This window comes from Natator depressus, chromosome 4 (genome assembly GCF_965152275.1).
Source record: "Natator depressus isolate rNatDep1 chromosome 4, rNatDep2.hap1, whole genome shotgun sequence".
In the NCBI taxonomy this organism is placed as follows: domain Eukaryota; kingdom Metazoa; phylum Chordata; order Testudines; family Cheloniidae; genus Natator; species Natator depressus.
The window spans coordinates 122,246,464-122,259,939 of NC_134237.1; the positions used below are offsets into that span (position 1 = coordinate 122,246,464).

At 42.4% G+C, this 13,476-nt stretch overlaps 1 protein-coding gene across 3 annotated transcripts in view; it reads left to right on the top strand.

Moving 5' to 3' along the window:
* Positions 1–13,476, top strand: part of MXD4 (MAX dimerization protein 4) — a 56,403-nt gene that overhangs the window by 20,416 nt on the left and 22,511 nt on the right. The gene's annotated exons all lie outside the window — the stretch shown is intronic.

Sequence of the window (13,476 nt, forward strand, 5' to 3'; positions counted from 1 at the left end):
ATAGAAATTGAGTTATCATGATTAAGCTGCATGAATTTGGGGCTAGGGGAGGAGTATGAAATGCATAATTACTTTACTGTTTAACAACACTTAAAGTAAACTTATGTGTCACAGAGGAAGGATTTAGTCTTGCAACTCCCACTCTATATAAACTGGTGCAAACAAATTTCCCATTAACTCAGCTTCCTTGTAGAGACAGCAGGGTCCATCCAGAGGATTATGTTCAGGGCTGGAAACCAGGGCTAGAAGTGTCTGCAACACTTTGAAAAACTATTACACCTCTACCCCGATATAATGCGGTCCTTGGGAGACAAAAAATCTCACTGCGTTATAGGTGAGACCGCATTATATCGAACTTGCTTTGGCCCCCCTGTTCCTTGTTCCCTGACCGCCCCCTCCAGAGACCCCCCCCCCATCCCTAATCACCACCAGGACCCCACCCCCTACCCAACCCCCCTGCTACCTGTCCCCTGACTGCTCGGACCCCTATCCACACCCTCCGCCCCCTGACAGGCACTCACCGGCAGCGGCGGGAAGCGGAGCAACGCGGCCCCAGCCCGCTCCACTCCGCCACCTCCCAGCCGCAGCGCTCCGCTTCCCGCTGCTGGTGAGTGCAGGGAGGTTGGGGAAAGGATGCCCCCCGTACTCACCCGCAACTGGAAGCGGAGCGACGCGGCTGGGAGCTGGCGGAGTGGAGCGGTCTGGGGCCGCATTGCTCTGCTTCCACCGCTGCCGGTGAGTGCGGAGGGGATCCCTTCCCCCAAGCCCCCTCCCCCGAGCAGCGCGGCTGGGGCTGGGCAAGGGGAGCGGGCTGCTCCCGGCCCCCTGCTAATCCCCCGGGCCACTCTGGGACTGCGGAGCCCCCCAAAGTCCCCCCCCCCACAGCTCCTGCCTCCCAGACCCTGCGGGGGGAGCCCCTGACTGCCCCCGAGACCCTCTGCCCCCTTATCCAACCCCCGGCCCAGCACCCTTAACATGCTGCTCAGAGCAGCATGTTGGAGCTTTACTGCGTTGTATGCAAACCCGCGTTATATCTGGTCGCGTTATATCGGGGTAGAGGTGTATTTATTAATTAAAGAAGTTCACAAAACCCTTTAGGCCCAGAATTTTAAATAGACTCTTCATAACTATAGTAACAGCTACACAAGTGCACAATTTTGGGGTTTGGACTCTATAGAAAAAAGAGGCCATGGATCCTAAGGCAGTTACTGGAGCTGAGGACAATGTATGCAAACAAACTATGGCAGTATAGAATAGGTGACAAATATGGCTCATTAAATTATGCACACAGATTTGATGCATTCTTCAGACTACGTGAAGGGTGATTGATAGTTACTCTTACTGTGTTGCATCCAAAGGGAAGGGTAATATTTGTAATGTTGACATTTTCTTCCTGTCCTATCCCAAAATAGGACAAAGTACCTTAATCACAATTTCTTTATTAAAGTTCCTGTCCCTGTGCTTTCACCTTGTTGTTTTTTTCCTCCTTCTTGTCTTTGATCTTCCATTTAATCTCTTAGTACCCTTCCTTGCTCTCTCACTACCAATCTGTCCATCTTTACTGAGTATCCGTTTTCCCCCATTCCTCTTTTATTATCTCAGCATGTAGTTTCCTATTTCTCCCTCTGTTCTGGTCCTGAGCACATTTAAGCAGCACGGGCTGGGGGAGGCATTAGCACTGCATGCAGGTGCAGGAAAGGAGTGATTTTTTTTTTTTATATGTGTATAATCACATTTCAGTTTCTCACTTTGAGTTCTGCAATGCGTCTTTTCACATGCATGTCAATAGTACTTGCCACTGTGGCATTATCTCTCTGCAGTTTACTTATTTTCACATTGGAACTGGAAGATATAGCTTCTAATTGCATTCAGTTAGGAATATTTAATTGTAGTTACATACTGCGGGTCCTAAAGTTAAACTGTAGTTAAAGCCAAATTTTCAAATAGCCTTAATCCAGCCTGCAAACATGAATGTGTAAAATTAAGAACATAAGAATGGCCATACTGGGTCAGAATCAATAGTCCATCTAGCCCAGTAACCTGTCTTCTCACAGTGACCAATGCCAGATGCTTCTGGCAGTTGGAGATTTAGGGACACCCAGAACATGGGTTTGCATGCCTGACCATTTTGGCTATCTGCCATGAATTTATCTAATTCTTTTTTTGAACCCAGTTATACTTTTGGCCTTCACATCATCTCCATGGTAACAGGTTCTGTGGGTTGACTCTGTGTTGTGTGAAGAAGTACCTACTTATGTTTGTTTTAAACCTACTGCCTGTTAATTTTGTCAGGTGACCCCTAATTCTTGTGTTATGTGAAGGGATAAAATAATGTTTCCCTATTCACTTTCTCTACACCATTCATGATTTTATCCCCCAGTCATCTCTTTTTCTACGATGAACAGTTCCAATCTTGTTAATCTCTTTTTATGTAAAAGCTGTTCCTTCCCCCTAATAATTTGTTGCCCTTCTCTATACATTTTCCAATTCTAATATATATATTTTTTAGATGGGGCAAAAGGCGTGGGCATCCCATGGATTTATATACTGGCCTTATGATATTTTCTGTCTTATTATCTATCCCTTTTCTAATGGTTCTTAACATTGTTAGCTTTTTTGACTGCCCCTGCATGTTGAGTGGATGTTTTCAAGGAACTAACCACGAAGACTCCAAGATCTCTTTCTTGAGTGGTAAATCTAATGATTAATGACCCAATAATTTTGTATGTATCGTTGGGATTTTATTTCCAGTGTACATTACTTTGCATTTATCAACAATGAATTTCATCTGCCGTTTTGTCACCAGTCACATAGTTTAGTGAGATCCCTTTGTAACTCTTCAGTCAGTTTTGGAGTTAACTGTCTTGAGTAATTTTGTATCATGTGCAAACTTTGCCATCTCTAGGTACCTAAACTCACTCAGTGCTTACATTTTAGGGGAAATAAACGTTTACCCAATGCTTGTGTTCCTGCTTCTGGGCATGAGCATCGCTGCCTCGCTCTAGGCGACTGGGTGCCTATCTGCCGCCTAAGTCCCAGAGCAATTCATGAATGGGGATAGACTTGCTCAGAGGCTGCCTACTGGATTGGGTCCCATTCAGAATCTGGCCGGAGGAGGAAGTGGTGGTGCTCACCTTAAAACTTGTAGTCCAGTGATTAGAACATTCGCTGGGATGTGGGCGACATCTTTTTGGCCCAGTGACTGTTTTTATCCACAGTCACTGGGCCGGAGAGAGCTAAAGAGGGAATGACTCTGTAGCCCAGTGGTTATGGCACCCACCTGAGAGGTGGGAGACCCAGGATCCCCTGCCCCAGTCACACTTTCATTGTTTATCCACAGTGGAACAGCTTCAACAGGAGAGACCTAGCAAAGCCCACATCAGAATATCCCATAACCCAGTGGTTAGAGCCCTGCTTCTGAGAGGTGTGGGAGACCCCTGTTCAAATTCCTTCTCACCCACCAGCAAAGAGGGGAACTGAGTCTCTAAAAGTTATAAGGTGGGCACCCCCCTCCTCCTCTGCCATTTCATCCTTCAAGAAATGTCTTCGGCACGTAAGCCTGCAGGCGGCAGGTTCCTGTTTGTAGAACACTAACGAGAGATAGGCGCCTCCCTGCAGCCCTGACTTAAGTTCTAGTCTCTGAGAGAGGGGCAGGGCTTCGCAACACCCTGACTGTGAGAATCTCCCATTGGCTAGCGTAGGCGGCTCCTGACCTTGTGTGCTGACTTCTGTTGATTGCATCCTAAGGTGCCCGTCTCTCTCCATTCATTGTATAGGGAGCCTGGGCGCCTGACTTGGCTTTGTGGATCACAGTGTTGTTCCTCTGTTTTTTCCACTTGCCTAAAAGTTCCATGTTACAGTGCCTAAGTCCCTTTGTGAATCCAGGCCCTAAAAATCTGGAGTAGAGTTTAGTCTTGTGCATCATCAACAGAACTGTTTATTAAATCGCCGTCAGTTACAGCTTTGGAAACCTACAAAGAGCAACGGGTTTACCCAGGTGTCATGCGGGGCATCATTTGAAGATCATGAGCGTTCACAAGTATAACAAAAGGTCTAATTTGGCCTGCGAATCCTTAATAGTGATAATGGCATGAGAAATCTAGAACCCAGGTTGAATTTTCAGGGCTGACCATTAGAAATGCTTCTTTTTTTTTAAATTGTATACTGAGCACAGAATCCGTGATGGACAATAAACATGGAATTCCATAGTGCCTTTTCTTACAGTCTGCTTTCAGTGTGTATCCAAAGGGATCAACTTAAGTTTCAACCTTCAGTTTATTGTAGATTGAACTGGGGCCTCAATTGCAGGAGTAATAATCCTTTTCTGAACAGTGAGGCTTTACCTTCAAACTTTTTTTTGGTGTAGAAAGACTGGAAGGATGGCCTTCTTCCCAAATTAAGCTCTCTACTTACTAAGCATTGTACAGTGTATATGTCCCTGTTATAGCTTGTGAAATATTACCCTTTTTCATTCTCGTTGGCTGGGACTTGTGCATAAAAATCTGTGTCTTAAATTTATTGCACAAAATTCTTTCGGGGTCAATTAATTTTTAATCTGCTTTTTTCCCCCCTGAAGCAGATATGGTGGTTTAGCTTGTTGCAGACTGGTTATCCAAATCTGCTCTCAGTTTTAGGGAATTCAATGGGAGTTAGGCATGCCATCTGAGAACAGAATTGGGCCTACTGTGTTGTGAAATATGCAGTTCGGGTTCCAGAAATAGTGCTAAATGTGAACATTTAACCTAGCAGATAATAAACAATGCTAGTGAAAAGCATAATGCTATCTCTTCATAGCAGTCTAAATTGGATCAGTTCTTTCAATGCTTTTGATCCAGGTAAAGCATCATTTTTTGGCAAGTTTTGTTGTATTTTTTTTTTTTTGGTTATTTTGTTTGGGTTTTGTTTTGTTTTTTAATAGATTAAACTGAACTTTGTAGGTATATATATTTTATAGCTGGAGACCAAGCCCTATTAGACAGCAATAGCAGGCTTCCAGGGAGTTCGTTGGGTTTTTTTTTCAGTGTTAAATAGTTACTTTTCCCCTACGCTTACATACATATCACTGTAGCCCACAGCCTGCCGCTCTGGAGATCAAACAATGACAATTATATCATACCCAGGAGTGCAACCCAGAAATATACCCTACAATCAATGGCCACAATTATTAAAAAGGGATGTGCAAGAGGGGACTGGCCCTTGGGATGCATATATATATATGTCGTAGTTTGTCCGCTCTGGCCCTTGGACCTCTTAAAGCTGGGAGCTGAGTTGCAGATCACATGCTTGCTTTCCTAGATGGGATATAATTACTCATTGTAAATTCCATTGGGAGGGTGGGGGTAATCACCAGGGAGGGAGAAAAGCTATTTAAATTAAAGGATGATGGTTGCACAAAAACAAATGGGTATAAAAGGCCCAGGAATAAATTTTAAGTTGGAAACTAGAAGAAGGTTTCTAACCATCAGAGGGGTGGAATAACACCCTCCCCCCCCCATAGGAATGATGGGGGCAAATAATCTTAACTAGTTTTAAAATGGAGCTTGATAAGTTTATGATCCAGATTATATGATGGGGGTGCCTGGAGATTTCAGGGGACTCAATGATCCAGGCGGTTCCTTTCAGTCCTTTGTCCCTATGTAGTCATGTGCTGCACAGGAAATCACATATAAAGCTTCCTGCCTCTTTGGCAGAGAAGGGAGACCCTAAGGTCAGGGAAACAACTGGGAGGGGGCTCTCTGAACCTGCTCGGCAAAAAGCCTAAGATGGAGGCATGCAGGAAGCAGGAACTGGCTAGGGGGAAGCCTTGGCTGGGGATGGCTGTGAGTTCCTGGAAGGACTTTAAGAACTGTGACTAGTGATTGGGAAGAGCAACTAGAGGAGAAGGGTGTGTCCTTTCCCGTCCTAGATGGTGGAAACTAGGCTACCCTAAGGGGAAGGGTATGTCCTTTCCCCTCCTGGCTGGCCAAAGCCTCTGGGGGATTAGTGCCCAGTGTGTTTCAGTTGCTTTTGTTTTGTGACCATTTTGTGGGTGGTCCAAGTTATGCTCTGTGACATACCCAGGGTACAGTCCAGACTAATGAGTAGCTGTGTCACCTCTGCCCTCTAACCTGGGGTGCCCTTTATGCTGCTATCGCCTCCAGTCTGGACAGCTCACAAACAGCCTCCAGCATGCAAGTCGCTCCCAGCAATGTCTGTATGTGTGCTGCAGCCAACCAGCCACACCTTGGCTCTTACCAGCCTTGGTTATATTGCATGGTGACCCTATGAACCAGGCATACTCCAGAAATGTATGTCCTTTACTGCCCAGGCCTCTGCTGGACAATACAAGTTTATACAAAATCGGTCATTTTATGAAAGAACAAGGAGCAATGGTCTCAAGTTGCAGTGTGGGAGGTCTAGGTTGGATATTAGGAAACACTATTTCCCTAGGAGGGTGGTGAAGGACTGGAATGGGTTACCTAGGGAGGTGGTGAAATCTCTATCCTTAGAGGTTTTTAAGGCCTGGCTTGACAAAGCCCTGGCTGGGATGATTTAGTTAGTGTTGGTCCGGCCTTGAGCAGGGGGTTGGACTCGATGACCTCCTGAGGTCTCTTCCAACCCTAATATTCTATGATTCTATGAATAGAAATGTGATACACATAGCTAGTTACCCCAAATGGAGTTTCCCAAACACTTCAATTCAAACCGACCAGATTAGCTATAACAATAAAACAAGTTTATTAACTACAAAGAGAGAGATTTTGAGTGCAAGAAATGAGGCACAAAGGCCAGAAATGGTTACAGTAAAAATAAAGATAAACTGCAACTGTTAAATTCAAAGCAAAGTTTTTCTCACCACACTCTCAGCAGTCTGACTAAACTTCTTAGGTCAGGACCCCTTCAATAGTTACTTCCTTTGTTCCTTCTGATGCAGTAAATCAATAGGGAGAGAGAGGAGGGTGTCCTTTGGGGTGTCTGCCACTTCTTTTTGTAGTCCTGCCCCCATTCTGAAAAGCATTTCCCCCTGGGAGCAACGTGACAGGCAGTTTGTATGGAAGGGAACTCCATGCTGTATCTTTGCTAAGTTTTACTCCTGGGGGAATTCTGCGCCACTGCACACATGCAGAATTCATGTCCCCCGTGGATTTCTTTGCTTCCCTGTAGAAAAATGACTTCTGATGAGGAAGTAAAGGGAAGCTGCAAAAGTGGTCACCCACCCCTCCCCAGCAGTGTAGTCATGTCATTTTGGGTACCCAGAGCAGCTGGTGGAGAGGTAAATCACTGGGGTAAGGGAGGGCTGGGGATGCTCCGATTAGTGGCTCCTACCCTGTGGTGGGCTCAGCTGCTAGTCCCAGCTGGACTGAGGGTGGGGGATGTTGTGACTTCCTATTTCCCTGCAGGAAAGGGCTGGGTCCAGGGTTAGGGCCAACCCCAGAAACCTCCGCTAGCTGCGGGGAGCTTCACCCGCCCCCCCCATTTCCTGCCCACATTGCTCCTCAGCCACAGGGGAAGGGATCACTGTATTAATTAATTGCGATTGGTTAATCTCACTGTTAAACAATAGAATACCAATTGAAATTTATTAAATATTTTGGATGTTTTTCTACATTTTCAAATGTATTGATTTCTGTTACAACACAGAATACAAAGTGTACACTGCTCACTTTTTATATTATTTTTATTACAAATATTTGCACTCTAAAAATGATAAATAGTATTTTTCAATTCACCTCATACAAGTACTGTAGTGCAATCTCGTTATTGTGAAAGTGTAATTTACAAAGGTAGACTTTTTTTTTTTAAATAACTGCATTCAAAAACAAAACAATGTAAAACTTTAGAGCCTACAAGTCCACTCAGTTCTACTTCTTGTTCAGCCAATTGCTAAGATAAACAAGTTTGTTTTCATATACAGGAGATACTGCTGCCTGCTTCTTATTTACAATGTCACCTGAAATTGAGAACAGGCTTTCACATGGCACTTTTGTAGCCGTGTTGCAAGGTATTTACATGCCAGATATGCTAAACATTCGTATGCCCCTTCATGTTTCCATGCTGATGATGCTCATTAAAAAAACCCAACCCATTAATCTATGTCTCCTGTTCTGTTTTACCCATATTCTGCCATATATTTCATGTTATAGCAGTCTTGGATGATGACCTAGCACATGTTTGTTTTAAGAACACGTTCACAGCAGATTTCACAAAATGCAAAGAAGGAACCAATGTGAGATTTCTAAAAATAGCTACATCACTCGACCCAAGGTTTAAGAATCTGAAGTGCCATCTAAAATCTGAGAGGGACGAGGTGTGGAGCATGCTTTCAGAAGTCTTAAAAGAGAAAAACTCAGATGTGGAAACTATAGAACCCGAACCACCAAAAAAAATCAACCTTCTACTGGTGGCATCTGACTCAGATGATGAAAATGAACATGCGTTGGTCTGTTCTGCTTTGGATTGTTATCGAGCAGAACCCATCATCAACATGTACCCATGTTGTCTGGAATGGTGGTTGAAGCATAAAGGCACATATGAATCTTTAGCACATCTGGCACGTAAATATCGTGTGACACCAGCTACAACAGTGCCATGCAAATGACTGTTCTCACTTTAAGGTGACATTGTAAACAAGAAGCCGGCAGCATTATCTCCTACAAATGTAAACAAACTTGTTTGTCTGAGCGATTGGCTGAGTGGACTTGTAGGCTGTAAAGTTTTACATTGTTTTATTTTTGAATGCAGTTATTTTTTGTACATAATTGTACATTTGTAAGTTCAACTTACATGGTAAAAAGATTGCACTGGCAGTACTTGTAAAAAAACAAAAATAGTATTTTTCAGTTCACCTAATACAATGCAAATATTTGTAATCAAAAATATATATATAAAATGAGCGCTGTACACTTTGTGTTCTGTATTGTAATTGAAATCAATGTGTTTGAAAATGTAGAAAACATCCAAAAATATTTAAATAAATGGTATTATATTTAACAACACAATTAATCGTGATTAATTTTTTTAATTGTGCGTTTAATCAAGATTAAAGTTTTTAATTGCTTAACAACCCTACTTTTTATACATATTATTAATATTCCTAAATGTAAAGGTAACATAGTCTATCATAGCAGAACTCAAAAAGCTGATCTAATACTACTGGAAGTGCTTTGGTGTTGGTCTCTTACACCAAGCAGCATAGAGTAAGTCAAGCATGGTTTTAATCCATTTCTATTGGGAAATCTAAACTCAATATGTTTTATTTGTTGGCTAGAAGCAGGCAGTGGTTTAGGTGTTTTGCATTTAGCAGTGAAACCAATATTCAATCTTAAGTGCTAATGTGTGACACTTAAAACAGACTTTCAGGTGCTTGGCTGTAGGTTTAGCTGCCTAACTTTCAGTGCTCAAGTTTAAAATTTAGACTCATAACTAGTTCTGTCCTGCTATCACCAGATGTTTCTCAGGATATTTATGAAGCAAGACAATTTTTTTTTTTTTGGGCGAGGGAGAGAAAAGATTGTAAAAGCTGTTCCCTACCTTACCACTCCAGAACGATGGTTCCAATCTTCTACCTGACCACATCCTGTCTACCACAAAGAAATACCAGTTTCATGCTGTTAAATGTAAAGGGCAATAGAATGGAACTGCCTTTATATCAAGGACCTACACACTCTGTGGCAAGGTAAATCTAAATTCTGTCGCAAGGCCCTTTTTAATCTGCCATGCTCCAGGTTGGGAGACAAGGAATTCTGCAGCAGTTTGGGGGAAGTATTAAACAAATGAAAGTTTACAGTTTTTTATTTCATTACATTTGAAAATGAATAATAGAATCAGTAGAGTCCTTTGTGCTTATATATTATGTTCACTTTATTTTACTCTTGCCCCCCTAAATTTTCAGTTTTCTTTGTGCTGGGGACTGCTATATTAACACCTAATTATGTTGCAGAAGCTAAAGGTTTTGATAGATGGGGTTTAAGCGGTGTAGGAGAGGCTTGGGCCATTGATATGTTCACATCACTGAGGAGGGTTTTTAGCTTCTCTGTTCTTGCTCAGGGCATTACTCAGTCATTGCTTTGCAGAGAGATCTACCAAATGTTGTTCATTCCAGGGGAGCAACACAACTGCCCTGTTCTGACATCAGCATTATAAATATTAACGACTTCCACAGCTCTAAACACAGGCAGAAAGCTAGAGCTGCTTTAGCATTCAGTCTGCTTGTATACACTCAGGTTCCCGCCATTTGGGTGACCAAATAGAAAGTGAAAAATTGGGACAGAAGGTTGGGGGGGCGGGTAATAGGCGCCTATATAAGAAAAAGTCCCGAATATCGGGACTGTCCCTATAAACTCGGGACATCTGCTCACCCTACTGTCATTACATATGCACACCCCATGTGCTCAGACCCTGCGACGGCTAAAACTTCAGGTGCTGAGAAGGGATTATCACGAGCAGGATGGCTCCAGCAGAGAGAGAAGCTCATCTGGGCATATACAGAAATGTCGTTGAATAAAATTTCTGTTTTTTGATATTTAAAAACTCTTCCCCCCAAATATGATTTTTTTTCTAGTAACTAAAATGTTAGTTATATAAACTGAGTCAGAGGCCTAATCTTGTGGGTACCTAGAAGCAGTCATCTGATTAAAAGTTACCTGATTTTCAGAGATGCTGGGCACATACAACTCCCACAAAAGCCAGTGAGAGTTAAAGGCACTTGTTACCTCACAAAATCAGATGTTTAGTTAGGTGCCTAACTATAGAATTAAATTTGGGTACCCAGCTTTGAAAACAAGGTTCTGAGCTACAATAGCAGCATAGGTGTATCCTGCCCTCGCTCCCTGGAGGAATTCCTGTTTGTCTGTGACATTTGCCTGGTATATGGATAGCTCTTAGAAGTCAATAGCTGGCACCTAAATATTTAACTTGCAATAATAAGGATATTCTACCTTGCCAGGATATCAGTAAAAACACACATGCATCTATCTTATCTGCTTATCTATTCTCTAGTTAACTGTGGGTAGGAGAAGGGATTTAATGTGGATATATATTGCCTTCACCCACTGATCACTGTTTCTTCTGGGTGATTAGCAAAGCAGGGTGTGTACCTGCCACCAACTTTGTGTTTTGTCATAAAGCAAAGAGGATATTGTTTTCAGCATTTATGGATACTGTCCCTAATTAATCTCCATATCTAACTTGGCCTGTCTTGCCATCAACTCAGTACCACCTGCTAAGGGAAACGGAGTGTTTCAAAAATGCCTTTTCTTTTTAGTAAAAAAACCCCAAGAAATCCTCTATCATTCTTAGACTAAAGACTTGCTGAGAGCCCAGTACTGTGCGTTGTTGATTTAGTCTGTGTTGCAGCTCAGATTTGCTAGCATTACACTTTTTTTTCTAGATCCCTTCCTCTTGGCCACAGTCCAGAGACACAATGTCCTTGTTTAGCATTTTGATGTGGGGAAACACTGATAATTAAAGCAGGTTTCAAGCCATGAGCTGATTTGTAAGCAGCAACTTGCTCCAGGATGTGTGTTGTCAGTCGATAAATACCCAGTTGGTGTGTGCTGAGCGACAGTGTGTCTTGTGCCTGATTATGCACAGTGTGTGTGCGTACATGTTGATTGAACCCACACCCTAGGGGGAGTATTGTTTTAAATTAATAAAGTAAATATATAGAAGAATGGAGATGTCATTCTCCCTTACACTGGTATAAAACCAGTTTAACCACACACTGACTTTAGTGGAGTTTCTCCTTATTTACCGTGGTATAGTTTAGGGCAGAATCAGGCCCTGGAGTATTAAGACATATGTCCAGGATGTGTGTATATATAAAGTAATGGAATTAAACCTATAATGTACCAGCATCTGAATAAATAGGTTGTGCAATGGAAATCTCATTGCCCTCAAGGGTTTGTTGGACTGGGCCTTCAGTTTCCTTAGGCACCTGACTGACTTATGAAGATTTGGGATTTTCTATTTTGCAGAGTTAACAAATAAATAAAACCAAAATTAAAACAGATGGATTTGTGGAGCTGTGTTACATGGGGAAAAGAGTTCCAGCATGTTAGTGTGCAAAATGAGTGAGTGAAAGGCTATGATGTGGCGGTAAGCCTTTTAAAAAAAACAACTTTGAAGAAATGAACCCATTAAAAGTCTTATTTTTGTAAATGCTGTTTCCAGCCCTCTGTACGCTTGTGCATGTATATTTGTGTGTGTATTTTCAAGAGTTTGCATAGTTCTCCAAGAGGCGTTGCTGTTCATCTACCTAAATTATATAGGTGCCATGGGATGTAGGCATGCCATTGGATTTTTTTAGTATACTGAAGAGGAAATAATCTCAGCAAATCCTGTATGAATGCACCTTTTTCATTCAGATGTATTTTTTCATTGTACAAGATGTCATTGGAGTTATTGCTCAAAATTTCTTATACTTAAGAGGTATATACGAGGATTGGCCTCTTTCCTACTTCTGTTCACCATTTCAGTAGAGCCACTCATAGCCATATCAAACAGTATGGGGGTGGGGGAGGAGAAAAAGGGATAAAACAGGGAATATCTTTAAACAGAATTTCCTTTTATGCAGGTGATAAATTTAATATACCATCTCAAACCTTCAAAATTAATGTCAGTTATTCACAACAACAAAAGAATGGTGCTTTGTTTCCAGCTGTAAGATAAATGGACATGCAACAAAAGATCTAGGCCCACTTCACACTCTTCTGCAAAAAAAAAAGTCACAAAGGGTGAAAACTTACTGGTTTGTACAACCAGCAACAGAACCAGCGTTGTCAGACCTTGCAGATTCTCAACCAGGTATGTGCAGTTAACTATGTGAAAACAGATTTATACATATATATTTATATAAGTTGATTCTTAGCTGCTGCCCAGATGGGCAAAACCACAAATGGAATGAGCGTTGCCCTATAGTTCAAATTGGAGCCTAACATTCTGCGTATAATCAAGATGGTACCATGTACAAGTGTCAGTAGGATAAAGGTGCAGCGCTGAGATGGTGGGACAAAGATACCTTCAAGCCATTTTTATGCCTTCCATACTCTAGGTTGCTCTGAAAGTCATTGCAGTGCTCAGAGTCTGCTTTAATTTACCACAGTCTTAGCAACTGCCTCTAACTTATGGCAGTACTCGTCATTCCTGCTTGTGTCTGACATGCCTCTATACCCCTAGTTTACACCTACCACCCCTCCTTTGAAACCCATACAGGGTGTCATCAAACAACTACAACCCATATAATCAGTGGGGACCCCATCCTGAAAGAAGTCTTTCCTGCATTCCCTCTTTTGGCTTCAAACGATCCCCCAGCCTCTCCAAGTTCATCATCAGAAGCAAGCTCCCTGCAGACCAGGACATACCAACTCAAAGCAGCACCAGACCCTGCCAAAACAGATGCAAAACCTGAAGACATATTTCTACTGCTACAATGATCAACACTGCCCACAACACACCTTTCGAGATTCATGGGTCCTACACATGCTTATCACAACATGT